The sequence below is a fragment of the Canis aureus genome, chromosome 15, assembly GCF_053574225.1.
Source record: "Canis aureus isolate CA01 chromosome 15, VMU_Caureus_v.1.0, whole genome shotgun sequence".
Classification (NCBI taxonomy): domain Eukaryota; kingdom Metazoa; phylum Chordata; class Mammalia; order Carnivora; family Canidae; genus Canis; species Canis aureus.
In genome coordinates this window covers 65,348,118-65,363,831 of record NC_135625.1, presented here as the reverse complement: position 1 = coordinate 65,363,831, position 15,714 = coordinate 65,348,118, and the positions used below count along the sequence as shown (strand labels likewise).

The following is a 15,714-nucleotide window of genomic DNA, read 5'->3' as shown; positions in this document are numbered from 1 at the left end:
CTTACCTGAAAACCAACATTTTATTTTGGGGAGAATTCTATTTTTCAAGTTATATTTACTCTTAGGTGCCTTCATTTCCTAATTTTTAAACAATAATGTTTTGAGAAAGCTGTTAATATCTAATTTATTACATAAATCACTCTAGAGCCTTTTGTAGGAAGGAAACACGCAAGCGCTGTGTTATTTTTGTTGTTGTGTATAAGGTTTGGAATAGATGTAGACACCACAGCAGCTGTAAATCTGCTTTATGTTTTTCATTCTCAACAACATTTACACAGCAGGCAACTGGTTAAGTATCTCTCAGGGGTCTTTAAAGTGAAAGCAGAAGTTTTATTAACTCACTTTCCACTCTTCTTATTGAAAAAAAAAAATCCTGAAATTCAGTAAGTACCTAAGAGTCTGAAGCTCTCAAAGGAGGAAATTACAACAAAAAGTGTCAACTGGCCAGTATCTTGTGGGAAGTTGATTGGAAATCTGGTAGGTGAGACCATGAAACAAAATCTGTGCCCAGGAAAGTAGACAATAAAGCTTTCTATTTCAGTAGATTTGTTGACCCATTTAGTCAACAGGTGCTAATGAAGGAACAGAAGATTTAAAACAACAACAACAACAACAACAACAAACAACAATCATCTGGAATCACTAAGCTGGGAGGAGAAAAGACAAATCAATGATTAAATGTTATTTATCTCCATTAGTACTGACTGCTGCTGGTTTTAGGATCAGGTCTCCTATCACTTGAGGTACCTACTAGGGCTTCCCATGAGCAGGAGAAAGAGCCTCCAGTGAGTGAGGGAAATGATTTCTGACAGTTTGCTCTAACATAAAAAGAAGGACCGTGGGGGCCAGGGTTCTGGCCCTACAGCTGGGCTCCGTTATTTCAGGACCTAATCCAGACTGAGGAATACAGATGTCAAGAAAAGAGAAGTGATCATGAGGAAGGTGTTTGTAGTCAGACCACGAGGTCACTTCCTAGCTCTTCCTTAGGCAGCCTAATAACAATGGGGGGGACCCACACAAGGGGTAACAGAACTTACAGGACTTTTATGAGGACTATGGAGCTAATCCATGGGAAGAATATAAATGAATGTTAGCTGTTGTAGTTTTGAAAATAGCAGATGTGGGGACACTTGGGTGGCTCAGTGGTTGAGTATCTGCCTTCAGCTCAGGGTGTGATCCTGGGGTCCTGGGATCGAGTCCCACATCAGGCTTCCTGCATAAAGCCTGCTTCTCCTCTCTCTGCCTGTGTCTCTGCCTCTCTTTCTCTGTCTCTTATGAATAAATAAAAAAGAAAATCTTTTTTTTAAAGAAAATAAAATAAAAAAGAAAATAGATTTGGATGACTATGTTACAATCAGTAAAATGGAAGTCAGAAGAAACAGAGATGTCATTTCAAATGATATTAGGTGAGCTCTCAGTACAGAAAACAACTCTCAGGGTGTCACAGCTAGCTAGCCGTTGCTCAGTCTCAGTCTGGTCCCATTTTTCAGTAACACTTCAAGATACAGCCTTAAGTAAAGAGGGAGAGAGTTTCGCTTACTCTGAATAAGGAAGAAAAAATAATTGTTACTTCCGTTTCATTAAAATACCAATTCAAATTAGGAAATTATGCTCCTCTTCATGGAAGTGTTCATCAATCACTCATGTGCACATTATACTACTGCGCAAAGAGTCTCTTCATTAAACAATTATTTCTTTTAATTCTGCTACTAATATGGCACTTGATTAGACTACAATGATGTTTGTTATCTCATGAGGTTTCAATAGTGGTCGGTGAGAGAGGACTTCCCTAAAATAGGCTAAATGTGAGGTACAAAATGCTAGGTGTTATAATAGAATTATGATTTATATAGTATGTGACTTTATATGAGGGGCTAACTGATACGCAGGGCAAATTAAAAGATTGAAGTCTGGGGATTAAATGACACAGTCCCATCAGTGAAGTTTAAGTAAATATCATTCGTAGACTCATATTGTCATCGGTTGTGTAAAGCTGTGCAAAGTGAATGATTGCACGCATCACTATTTACTATGCCACTGAATAACGATTATATTCCTTCTTTATCTAATGCCTAATTTATGTGATTTTTTTGTATCCCTTGTGGGAACACATACTTTTTGCCCTTGAAACAGGATAATTCACGAACAGGCAATATAACAGGCAATATAAATTAACAATGAAAATTCTACCGTAATCGCAGATCTCATGTTTTTAAGAGAGAGAAACTGCATGGAATCAATTGAAGTATTTGAATGTGCCAATACTATAAAGTATAGCACCAGTTACTTATTTACTCCTGTATGCAGGTCATAAAGTTCCTGAGCAACTTCTAAAAATCGCAGAGCTAGTCTAAATTTTTCTTAGGCAAGGACCTTCGACTTGACAATGAATAAAATGGAAACAATACTTATTTAATATGTTATTTAAATACCAACTGTGATTTAGGTTTAGAGGGGAAAAAAACTATCTTAACAAGGGCAGTTAATTAAAATTACGACTTAGATGAAATGCGCATTATTAGTCCTGAGGGAAGCAAGATCCTCCGCCATATCTCAAAAGTGCTTAAGTACACTTGACACAGAGCATGATATTATGAATTATTTCCATTTATGTTACATTATAGTCATTGTGGGCAAAGTAATTGCACACTTGCCGAATTGCTTTTGCAAAAAACCAACATTATCATCGTGCTACATATTTATACATGTTTCAAATGTCTTGATTTTCTGGGGCCATGTCAGTCATGAAATTTCTGAGAGTCGAGGAATCTGGGGATAAAATATCATCAATTAATTTAAAGCAACAGGTAGACCAGGTGACCTTTGCTGATGTTATTTATTCATATTTTTTTTATCAGCTGACTGATTTGAAGCAAAACAGTTTATTATGAATCATTGAAGAACTGGTATGTTTTCATTTGGTGAACACAATGCAATGTCTTTAAAAGAGATTTATTCATGACCATTCAAAGACTTTTACCTTAAATCACATGTTGCCTAATCACTTGCCTATTTGCCCTTAATTTATAGAACTCTTTGTTTTGGGGAAACAGATTTATATAGTCCTTATCTGCTTTTTAGCTACCACTGAAGATTTAGCTTTGAAGCTTTTGTTTAAATAATTCTTTGTGATAGAACACTGAGTGCTTGCCTGGAGGTCTAGTGCATCAATGCAAATTACTGGATAATTGTTCATAAAAGAGGGGCAAAAGCATTAGAAACTGATGAATTAAGGTAAGCTTGTTTGGCAACATACACCTTATTAGTTAGAAATTTAGACTATAATGAATATATATTTAATACTTTTCTCCAGAAAAATAAGTTAATTATAGAAATATAAGGGAGAACTGCTGTACGTAATAAATATGGGTAGATATTATATATTGCTTAAAAATAATTCATAGTCATCTGAACTTTGTAACAACTATTGTGAAATTCTTGGATTGTTCAAATGGCTAGTTTTTCCCTTTCTTTCTTCTTCTCTTCCTTTCTTTTCCATAAATTATGCATTGTTTTAAGACTACTCTAGTAGCTGGTTATATGTAAAAGGAATAAAAATTAGTCCACATTAGTTTAAAGAAGCCATGGTCTATGCTTATTATGTTTAGGAACTATTACAATTGTGTAAGACTTAAATATTTAAATGTCTTTATTTTCCATATCATAGTGGATATAAATCATTTATTTTCGATATCACTAATGCAGTTCTTAAAATACAAAGAGATAAACTAGTATACATCAGTCCCAATATATTAAAGGAACACTTCGGAACTTAAAAACAGTAACTTGAAAAACAACAACAACAACAACAACAACAAAAAAAAACAGTAACTTGGACCTAACCAAATAGGAAACATTGCAAAGAAGAAAAAGCTTTTGATACAGAGGGAAAGTCAACAGATAACTACAGACTCAAAAAATAGATTGGTCAAATGCACTAGGTTTAACAGAGTGTGCTGACTGGTAACAATGTTCTTTCCCTTATATGGGAAAAAAAAATTATCTTAGCAAAAACAAAAGCCACTTGAAGATCGTATTTGTTATTTGTGCAGGGTTTTCTAAAGTAGAAGGATTTATTAGTATAGTCAAACTCTAATTTATATATTCAAGTGTATTTTTTAGGCACTATGAAGTAATTTGGCCCAGGCACATGGGATAAGGACAAATATTTTGTTTTGTTTTGTTTTGTTTTAAAGATTTTATTTATTTATTCATGATAGTCACACAGAGAGAGACAGAGAGGCAGAGACACAGGCAGAGGGAGAAGCAGGCTCCATGCAGGGAGCCCGACGTGGGATTCGATCCCGGGTCTCCAGGATCGCGCCCCGGGCCAAAGGCAGGCGCCAAACCACTGTGCCACCCAGGGATCCTATATTTTTGTTTGTTTGTTTGTTTTTAATGCATGGTTTTACAAACCTAGTTTTTAAAGCCACGGGAAAAATGGTGCTTAGTTTACGTCTGATGTCTGAAATGTATCATCTACCTCCTGAATGCATATTTTATATCAATAATATGGTATTGTAAGCCAGCACTGACTGAAAAGAAGAAACAACTGTCCAGTTGTAGAAAACCTTTTTGATTTCACAAGTATTAGGAAAAACAGACTAAATAATACACATATACACAGATGGGATTAAAGAAATAGAGAACAAGAATTCTGATGTTCTTAAAATTATTTTAATACAATCTTGCCTTAGTGAAAGTTGAATATTGCTCAATCTTTTTAAATAATCTTGAATTATTTGCAGGAAATGGGTATTATAAAGTGTATAAAAGTATAATTACCAATATCCATGATACATCTTGAGGGGGATAATATGGAACCATAAATAAAAAGAAATTAAAATAGTATAACATAAATGAGTCATTTCAATTTGTGAATAACTATGTTCTATTGCATGCAAAATTATAAATGCTGCATTATTTTCACATCGGAAAGGAGAAACAGAAAAAGGACTTAAGAATTCTGTTGAAAATCATGTTTATTTATAAGTGAAGGGGATTAAGAGTACATTTATCATGAGGAGCACTGAGTGATATGCAGAATTGTTGAATCACTATATAGGATACCTGGAACTAATATAGCACTGTATGATAAATAAATTAAAAGATGTTTACGTTTTACACCATTTATTTCTACACCTCTCACATTCTCTTTTTTAACATCCATCATCAAGGCAAAGGACTCTACTGTTGCAAATACTTCATATTATAAATATAACTGGAACTTTGATATTATAATTTACTGTAATGCTAATAAAATTTATGTAAACATACTTGAAAAACTGTAAGAGCTTAGGTATGTGAGAAATTTCGTCCTCACGTGGTGGCATGGATGACAGAGCTGTCCTTTCTCACCCATTCAATGTATGTCTGCAAGGATGTCAAGATTTTAATGCTCTATAACTTACTCATGCTTTTCTGACTTTAAATTCACCAAAAGTTAGGATGGTATATGTGTTCTCAGGTAGATTTAAAACCATTAAAATGATCGTATCAGCTCTGAGTGCCAATGAGCAGTTAGGCAGAGCAGCAAGTGAAAAATCAAAAGAGAGGATATCTGGTCTCTACCCTCTTGTCTGATTTTACAGACAATTTAAACTTCTGGAATTATCAATTTTCTCATTTAAATTGGAAGATTATCATATTGGTTCCATCTACCTCACAAAGTTATGATGAGACCCAAATATCATACTGCTGATGAAAAGCACCCTACAAAATACCAGGCACTTATGTCATTACTGTTAGGATAAAACCAAAATCCTATGCAAGAAAAATACTTTTTAACTTACGAAAAGCACATTTTTAGGGCTGATAAATCTCTGAAGTAGCTTTATTTACTCTTGCTTTTCAGGAAATTCAGGTAACTTCATATTTAAATTACCTCATATTTGCTTTCTTCATATTTAAATTGTGTAAGTGTCTTTCAGTTATTTTGATATTTCTGATTGTTTTCGATGGTCCTTACATTAGTGAGGAATTCTTAGGAAAAAAGGGAACAATTGGCTCCAATTTGGCTAAACACTAAGAACATTCATCGTGTTTACCATCTCACATAATAAAAAATTTAGAGGTCTGGTGATCTCAGGGACTAAAGCATATCACATGGAACTCCTCACTCTTACCTTCAGTGTGTTTTTGCCATAATACAGGCTCTTTTTGGGGTTACGGACAACCAACTGACTAAGACTGGCTCTTAAATATCTTTCTCATTCACTCATCAACAAGAGGAAAAGCATCTCCATGATAGGCTCATACTGATTTTTTTAACATGGAATAGTTACCTTTATTTTTTTAGAAAAGAACGAATCATTTGTTGATCATCACCATATGAAAACAGATCAGGATAGGGTTTTGACCCTAGTGGCTCACATCTGTTGAAAATTCCTCCTACCACTCCCTCTTTGAATTACATAAATAAGTAGAGTTTCTGTTGTGATGTTTACATGCTGTTCATTCCTAAACCAGGTGTATTTTCTCCAAACTGTCTTGTCATACTAAGTTTTAATGATCAGTTACTAAAATAATTGTCATAAAACAGTCATCTATTATAATATTAAATATATCTAGTACTACCAAAATATCTCCTCATACATATTTTATTCCATATATGTACTTATACGTGCTCTCTGTATTTTATCTTCCCTAATCGAACACAGTATATGGTCTTGTTTATTCTTTTATTTTCTTCTTTCATTAATTTTTCATGCGTGGATGTTGTTATGCACCAACCACATGTATAGACCCCGCTTAATACTGTGGGCAATTAAACCAATTTGCTTTCTTCAATAATAATGGTAATTAAAAAGAATATAAGTGCACATTAGATTGAAGTATATTCAAGATTTCATGATTTATTTACAAAATAAGTAATGTAGGCAATGAATTCTGTTGCAGTTCATGAAATGAAGAAGGAGTTATGAGCTAAAATAAATATGGAAGGGATGCCTGGGTGGTTCAGTGGTTGAGCGCCTTTGGCTCAGGTCGTTATCCCAGGATGTGGGATCCTGGATCAAGTCCTGCAACAGGCTCCCTTCAGGGAGTCTGCTTTTCCCTCTGCAGGTGTCTCAGCTTCTCTGTCTTAATCTGTGTCTCTCATGAATAAATAGGTGAATCTTAAAAAAAATAATAAAAATACCTCATTTGAGCCCTCATCATCTTCAAAAAATAAATAATAAAATAATAAAATAATAAAGTAAAATAATAAAATAAAATAAAATAAAATAAAATAAAATAAATAAAATAAAATAAAATAAAATATGGAAGATGTATAAGAGGTGGTGGCCCAGAACTTAAATCTTAGATAGGTTCTGCATACTTGGAAGAACAATTCTTTACTACTACTTAGTAATACATACTCTAAATTCTATAGTTTCATCTCTTATAGTAAACTATGAGCTCCTCCATATAAGAAATTGTTTTCTTCATGTTTACATCCTTAGTGCCTAGTACATATTTTTATTCATATAAGTATGATAAATGGATAAATAAATGAGCAAATGAATGAATAATTTACAGTAGGACAGTGGTGAATACACCAAGTAGTAATAACATGTTCGAGAAAAAGTGATAAAATTAACGTGACTTCAATGGGGCAAATGAGAAGTTTGAAAGAGACACATTTGGAAAAGACTATGCAGCGTTTCCAATAGGTCAATATAGGAATTTTGCCATCTAGTTTGCAAGCTGTGGTAGCCTGTGAGGCTTCTCAACTGTGACTAACATGATGAAATATATTTTATATCATAAGACCCCTTAATCCTTTCTTCCCCACATTTATATAGCTCATTTTTATATGGGTTGTCACATCCTCTTCTCTTTCAAACTAACTTATCTGAAGAGCAGTGACTGATGGACATGACTTGGGAGGTGGGAGAGGTTGGCAATAGGTAGGAATAAACTTTGAAGCTTGAGAATTCTCAATTATGGGACAGAAGCAAAAGTAAGTCTGGAACTTGATTTACAAAGTCATATCCAGTCCTCATCTCTAGAATATGGTTTCTGTTGACTATCGTGAAAACATGTCCTCCAAGGACTTAGAAATTAATGGGTAGAAAATTAATTTGTTAAATTTTAGGGATTATTAATGAAGTAAGCCTGAGCCTCAGTATATAGGAAAGGATACAACTTTGGAGAAGAGCCACAGTGTTTAAAGGTCCCTCCTCTTTCCAGTTGTAATCTTAGTTTCTCCTTATAGAATTACTATGTGATGCTTCTGCAACTGTCCTTAAATTCAAATGTGGAGATTCAGTGCTACATTTAAATGGAATTCCAAAATAAGATGGACAATTTGAATATAGTCCATCTGTGCTAACTTTGCTGAAGGAAGAGAAAAGGCAGAAAGCATATATTGTCTTTAATGAGACAGAAGGAACTATCACTGACCAACTTTTTTGAACATCATTTTTTAAATAGGCACCTTATCTTTAGGAAACATATGTTAGCTGGGCATTTCAGTCAAGCAAAATAAGTTCTTAGAGTTGAGTGAAAACTGCCACCTTTTGCATAAATTGATTGAATATGTAACATTCACTTCACAAGTTGTAAAAAAAAAAAAAAAAGGCAAAAGAAGGTATCTACATATATTTGATCCAAACAAGGAACCAAAATGTTGATGTAGGGACATTCACTTTATAATCACCTGTGTGTAACTAAAGAATTCCATTTTTATTCAATTACCTACAAAGGAAACTTATGTAAGCTTTTATATAAAGTCATAAAACTATCTTATTAAAACAGATTTGGACAATTTTTGGCTGTCAAATGAATATAAATAAAAGTAAAAGTGAGAAAACTGTATGGAAATTAATATACCATCCATTCAGAATATACCAATTTTCACTATTTTCAGTATCATAATTAAATGTAAATATGATGCCTCACTAGGAAATTCAGGATTTATTCTAAATATTTGCCTATGAACCCACAGCACATCCTTAAATTTTATATACATGCCTAGTAATGTATATAAAACAAACCTATAAAACTGGAGACAGATACATACTTTTCCTGACTACTTAATATAATAATAACCTGGGTCTTTAGAGAGTGAGCAAGTGCAATTACAGTTACAAAATACTAAGATGCATGGCATATCCAGAGGAGATTTGTAGGGTTACATTCTCCCAACCACATAATCCTCATTGAAAGATCACAGAAGAATTAGATGTTATGTGAAATATTTGTACACTATATGTAGATTTACTAAAAGATATTTTCCCTTAGTTTTCAGAAATATTAACAGTAAGAATAACAGAGCAGGGTGATGCATTTTCTTAAAACGTTAAATCAAACTAACAAAGGTTAATTTTGCACACATTAATAAAAATGGGTTCATGAGTTGCATAATCCCTTGTGTAACGCTGAAATGCCTACAGCAGATTCATCACAAGGTTTCACTCTTTACGTATAAAGAGCTATTTTTTTAAAGATTTTATTTATTTGTTAAGGGGAGGTAGAGAGGTAGAGGGAGAGCGAAAGAGAAAATCGTAAGCAGGCTCCACACCCAGCACAGAGCCTGATGTGGGGCTTGATCTCACAACCCTGAGATCACGACCTGAGCCGAAATCAAGAGTCAGACACTTAACTGACTGAGCTGCCCAGGCACCCCTCTATGAAGAACTTTTAGCAGCACATTTGGCATACACCTTTGGAATCATTCAGCTCACTTAATATTCCTGTGTCACACCAGCCTCTCTGAAAAACAGTAGTAACAATAGCCTAGAGCAAAACCGCTAGGCAGTTAAGATCTGTCTTTTGAGTTTTCTAATTTATTTTTTTATTCTAAATGTTATCACTGCGTAATCAGCTAGCTCAATTTATTGTCTCAGCTTTTGGTCGACCTAAGATACAAAGGGCTGACTTAAATGTTTTTAGGTTTTTTAAGTCACTGCACCCCACCTGCATTTTGACAGCATTCAGAGTATTGATCTAAAATTATGGAGCTACACAGGCAGAATTTTGGGTGACGGTCAGCAAGTAGGAGACAATGTGGTGAGACAGCAGGACGGCTTCACGATTCTAAATTGCCATCGCCCATGATGGTGGATTCTGGGATTCGATATACTGGAGTGAAACAGGCATGGGCTTTAGAACCAGAAAGCCTTGGGACTCAATCTCATCTTGGGCACTTTCTAGATACGATGTCTTTGCAACGTCACCCAACCACCTTAGCGAACCACCTGTAAGGTGTGAAGAGCAGTGTTGATCTGATGAGTGAAAAAGAGACCATGGGATATATCTAATACTATGGCTGGCCAGTAGCAGGTGACCCAGAATCAATTATTTGCACTCCTCCTTTCATATTCATGGGGCTGGTCCTGATCCTTAAATTTGGCCACATTAGAAGCACAGGGCCAGACACAGGGGTTCGTAGTTTTGATGCCGTCACTTATGTGCTCCCAGGGGTACAGAGACACACATTCAACATGAGGAAGGTGAGGATAGGGTTAAGCTAGTGCATGAGAATGAACTGCCCTGCCATCTGCCCTTTTGCTGAAAAAGGGAGAAGAGGGCTCAATATTGGTGTTATCACTCCAGCACTGAGTGACTTTGGGAATACAGACTCATTCATAAAAGTGCAACCTTATACTCACAATTTTAGAACTAATTTAACACTTAGCAAAGTACTTGGTGTATTTCAGAGCAACAAAATTAATGCTCAGAAATAAAAGTAAATAAAGGCTTTTTCAAGTGTACCAGGATCTGCCTAAAGTAAATTAAATATTAAAATGAGCCTCTGAGATAGTACGTAATTCGTCTTTTTATCCACATATTCTACTTGCGAAGCCATATCTTATCTCCTGGGGAAGACACAGAGCTTTATGGGGAAAAAATGGCCAATTTCAGTCTCACTGCTAACATCACTACATCTTCTTTAAAAGGCAAGCTACTCATTATAATTACATGTCATGAATAATATATTTAGCACCAGACTAAGATTATGGCTAGGATAACTATATTTCATATTGAAAAAAAGCACATAAAGCTGTGTTTTATTGTTGCGTATGCGGTGAATAAAGTGCTCCGTTTTACCTTTTTTCTCAGTTGAACTGCTTACGATTTAGAAAACATGTAGGCTCCTAGTTGGCATAATTTTATCCTTGCTTAAAAGTTCAATGCAATTCAACAAACATGTATTGATTGCCTATTCTCTGTGCAAGGTTGGGCATTGCTAATGAGTAGACAAATCAAAGATGCATAAGGCTCAACAGATTAGAATGGGGGACCGACGTGTATATTATTAACATAGAAAATGTCACGGTCAGTGCAGAAAGTGAGATATAAACAAACAAAAAAAAAGAATTCAGCGGAGGGGATCTGCAATTCATGTAATGTTTCTCAATTTTGGGAGCACTCTTCATTTTCCTGTGTGTTTTCTTTCTTTGTTATTATTTCATTTCAGGAGGTCAACATCCATTAGTGGTTTTTAACATCACATTTCATTATTGTTTTGTAGTAGCTTTCATTTTAGATTGTCTCTTTTTGTTTCTATTGCTCTCAGGTAAACAAGTTATTTGTATTATCCTCCTCCCCACCCCCGGTTAAATCCTGAGACCTAATTTTGTCCTTGGATGAGCACAATTGAAATTGCTATGGGTTTCACTGAATTGGTGCTCTGAAGTAAATATATGTTTCATCTGTAACCACATCTAAGGATAGTCATCTTTAAAACACAGTACAAATATAAGCTTATCAACATTTGTGACATTAAACTGGGTGCTAGTTGCAAAATCAGATAATGTATGTGAAATTACCTTGAAAAGAATAAAAAGCAGATGGACGCAATATAACATTATTATCATTAAGGGGAAGTGAGAGATCGTGAACAAATGCTTCCATAGTGCACACTGATTTACTGATGGGTATTTCTCTTTGTTCAAGCAAAACTCAAAGATATCAGTCTTTAAATTACATAAAATAAAAGCCTAATAAGGCAAACAGTGCATGTTTAGCTATCATAATTTATACTCTGCTCTTCATGCAGGTAATCCAACTTAATGTAACCCAACTTTTAGGATGAATAAGCATTTCTTAGTCTTAATTGTTGTCTGGTATTTTGTGTGCATGTGTGCGTGCGTGCATGCATGCATGTACGTGTGTGTGTACCTACGTCAGGATCTGGCTAAGTTTGGGGTCAGGGCTGCTTATTTAAAAAAGAAGTCATTTACCAGATGATGCTGATGAAGACTCACTAGTCTTAAAGAGATTCACAACTGCTAGTAAAAAGTAGGTCCTATCAAATAGTTTCTGATTCTGAAACTTCGTACTCCTGAACGCTAACTACACTTAACAACTTCAATCTGTGCAGCTATGGATAGAGTTCCTGAGACACTCATCCTACTTCTCAGACAAGTCCATGTTTAACACATTTATTCTTTCCATGGACAGTTTTGCATGACTGCCACTGAGCAAATATCATCCCCAGATAAAGCAATATATACTCTACATGGGAGGAAACAGGCATGTCTACAGTTAGTCTAGAGGAGTACAACACATACATTCATAGGAACACGAACAAATGCTTAAACAAACACAAAGCAAGGAGCATCTAGCAGTGGAGTCTTAGGAGAACAGGGAGAAAGTTCTTGTGTGAGCAGAGCATTTACACTGAACCTCGAGGAAAGAGCCATCCCAGGCAGAAAAGAAACAAAAAAACAGTATTTACAAACTATCAGGAAAAGAGAGTGATTGGTTTTGTTGGAGATGGACTGTCAAAATATGGAGGGAATTTTTGGAAAATAAAGTGTGAAGTGATAGTTTAAACTTCACCCAAATTTAAATATCTGAAAGAAAATGAGCAATTACCATTGTTTGTTACTATGAAAGACTCTGTGAAGCATTTCAGGGACAGAGGATCTGGCCTTCGGGGGACTCTTGAATGGCTAGAAGCTGACAAGCAAAGAAGTGCAAGTGCAAAAGAAGTAGGGAGCAGAGTCGACCATGCCTGCACATCAAGATCCAGATGAACTGCTTAGTCCGTGAGAACATAGAGCAGTCTTAAAGCCTCAGTGATGGCCAAACCAGTGGGATTATATAATTATATATAATTAAAGTCAATTATTACAATAGAGGAAAATTAAAACTACCAAGACATCATCTACATAGTAAATCCACAGGCTTGGGGTTGTTTAGTGTGTGTGTGTGTGTGTGTGTGTGTGTGTGTATGAGATTTAGAGGTGTGATGCTTCACAAAGAGAGCATATGTCTGTCCTAAAACATTGCTCCTTTTTAGTCACACTGGAGGAAACAGGCTTGCTGTACATGGGGCAGCAGTGAGCAAGTACCCCTAAATGTAGAAGGGAAGCTGCCCTTCAACAGGTGACACGTGAGAGTCAAATATAACTGGGCACACGGGATTGTTTTTTTGCACTTCCACGCAAAATTGTCTGGATTGCAGCCCCATCTCTGATATAAATATGGGCTGGGAAAACATCAGCAAAAAAAGAAACAGAAAGAGGAGCATTAGTGGGAAAACTCAACAGAATGTCTCTCGGTGCCACAGGTGACAGGACGGGTGAGGCCTAGAAAATCCAGCTCCCTAACATGTTCACTGAGCGCAGGGACATTTTATCTACAGAAAAGAGCAATTTAAAAATAAGCTGACTTGAGTTCAAATTTGGGCTCTGCCCCCTTACTATAACTTCTCTGGCCAGTTCGCTGGATCTCCTTAAGACATTCCTAAAATGGGCAGATTTATTTTGAGGATATATAAAAATATCTTTTCAGGTATTTTTCAGACTTCACCATCACATAGATGGAAATTATTCCCCAGTATTTTTCACTACGTTTACTGGGTACTAAGTTGGCTTCCCAGGTAGATCAATTCAAGGAAAGGACATACCTTTGATAGAGTATAAACATGTCATTAATGAATTACAAATTAATAGACTGTTTTCTTCAGTTTTTTACATCAATATCATGTGACTTCACTTGGTAAGACAGTGACATTAGGAATGCCCTCACCTCTAAGGGCTTTATCATCGAGTCCTACTTCAGGACCTCAATGTCTGAAGACCTCTGAAGTGCAAAAAAACTCATCAAGGCAAATCTCTTTAGTGCAGTTGACGTGGCTGGATAAACTCCCTAGGCAACTGCATAAAAGTTATGAAATGGTGAGGTCCAAATGAAGACAAAACAAGTCTGCTACTGATTTATCTGGAAAGTTACTCTGAAGAAACAAATATACTAAAAGTCTCTGGAATTCTGGGCATAAAAAGCCTTTCCTAATATTAATTTCCTGGCTAAAATAAGCTAAAAAATACAAGACATGAGTAACATTTGCAAATCAAATCGCATTCATCGGACCTACTTGACTTTTTAAAAATATTTAAAACCTGTAAATAAGCGAATTAAATGATAATTACTATCTTTTGAAGGAACATTTTCTCTTGCTTTGATAAATCAGCTAATTTTCTGTATATACAGAATATTTTATTCCTAATGACAAACAGTTATCAGCTTATCAGGCAAACTCATAATTTGTCAAGTTAGGCACTTCAGGGATAATAACATTAAGCATATGAAGTCCTTTACATTTCTTGGAGGGAAAAACATTTAAAATACATTGCCACTTAAAAATATCTTATGTTGGGGCGCCTGGGTGGCTCAGTCGGTTAAGCGTTCTACTCTTGATTTCAGCTCAGGTCGTGATCTCAAGGTAGTGGGATCGGTCCCTGCATCAGGCTCTGCACTGGGCATGGAGCCAACTTGAGATTCTCTCTGTCCCTGCCCCTCTAACACCCCCCCCCCCCGCTTTAAAAGGAAATAAAAGCTTATTTTATGAGGATGATTTTTTAAATTAAGTTTTAAGGAAATAAATGGTATGTGAAAATGAACAGAAAAAATACAGACACAGGAAAGGACCTGAGATGCCGGGAGCCAAGCCCTTCACTCCTCCTGTCCCGTTTCCCTCTCACTTTGTCTTTTTTTTTTTTCATTTTTTTTTTTTCACTTTGTCTTCAGAAAGTCCCAGTCACAAGTCTGCTGTGTGTCCTGTCACTCTTCTCATGTATCTGCACACACACCCACACCAGCAAACACTAATGATCCAGAGTCTTTGGTCTTTATTTAAATAATGTTTAAAAAACTCACGCAGTTTTTTTTTTTTCTTTTCTTTAGCCTGAAAAGCTGATTTAAGATGCTGATCATCATGAAACAGCTTGATTGGGATGCTTGTTGTTTTTTTATAACATTTCCAGTTGAAATTGGATTTAAAAACCCTATTGTTAAAAATCTGAAAAAAGTATGCTGATCTAATAGGCTTTAATAATATACTACCTCACTTTTACCAGGTGGCTGTGTGAAGGAACTACCTCTCTTTGACTTACTAACAATCCAGAGGGAATCTATTTAACAATAGAATAAAGAGCACTCTTTCTTCCTATGTTCCATATCTGCTTTAAAAAAAATCAGAATGGATTGCCTTTGCTCTGGAAAGGTAACTAAGACAGTCACCCTAATCTTAAGCGATTCCGTGTATTTTCGATAGCCCAGAAAATAAATATTTAGAAATACTTTAGAATTGTAACTGAACATTTCAGGTTAAGAATTCTCTCTACACAGAAATCCCATCAGAGTCCATTGTAAGACTGTGCTCTGCCCTATGTTGGGTAATTCCAAACTAGCCTACTACTTTAACATCTTGTTTGGGGGATGGGATCACAACACTCCTAGTATCTACTAAACCAGGAAATGACTCTAACATATTGTTTG

The 15,714-nt window shown here is 35.6% G+C and overlaps 1 protein-coding gene across 6 annotated transcripts in view; it reads right to left on the bottom strand.

The window, feature by feature from the left end:
- Positions 1 to 15,714, bottom strand: part of CNTNAP2 (contactin associated protein 2) — a 1,978,697-nt gene that overhangs the window by 885,216 nt on the left and 1,077,767 nt on the right. The gene's annotated exons all lie outside the window — the stretch shown is intronic.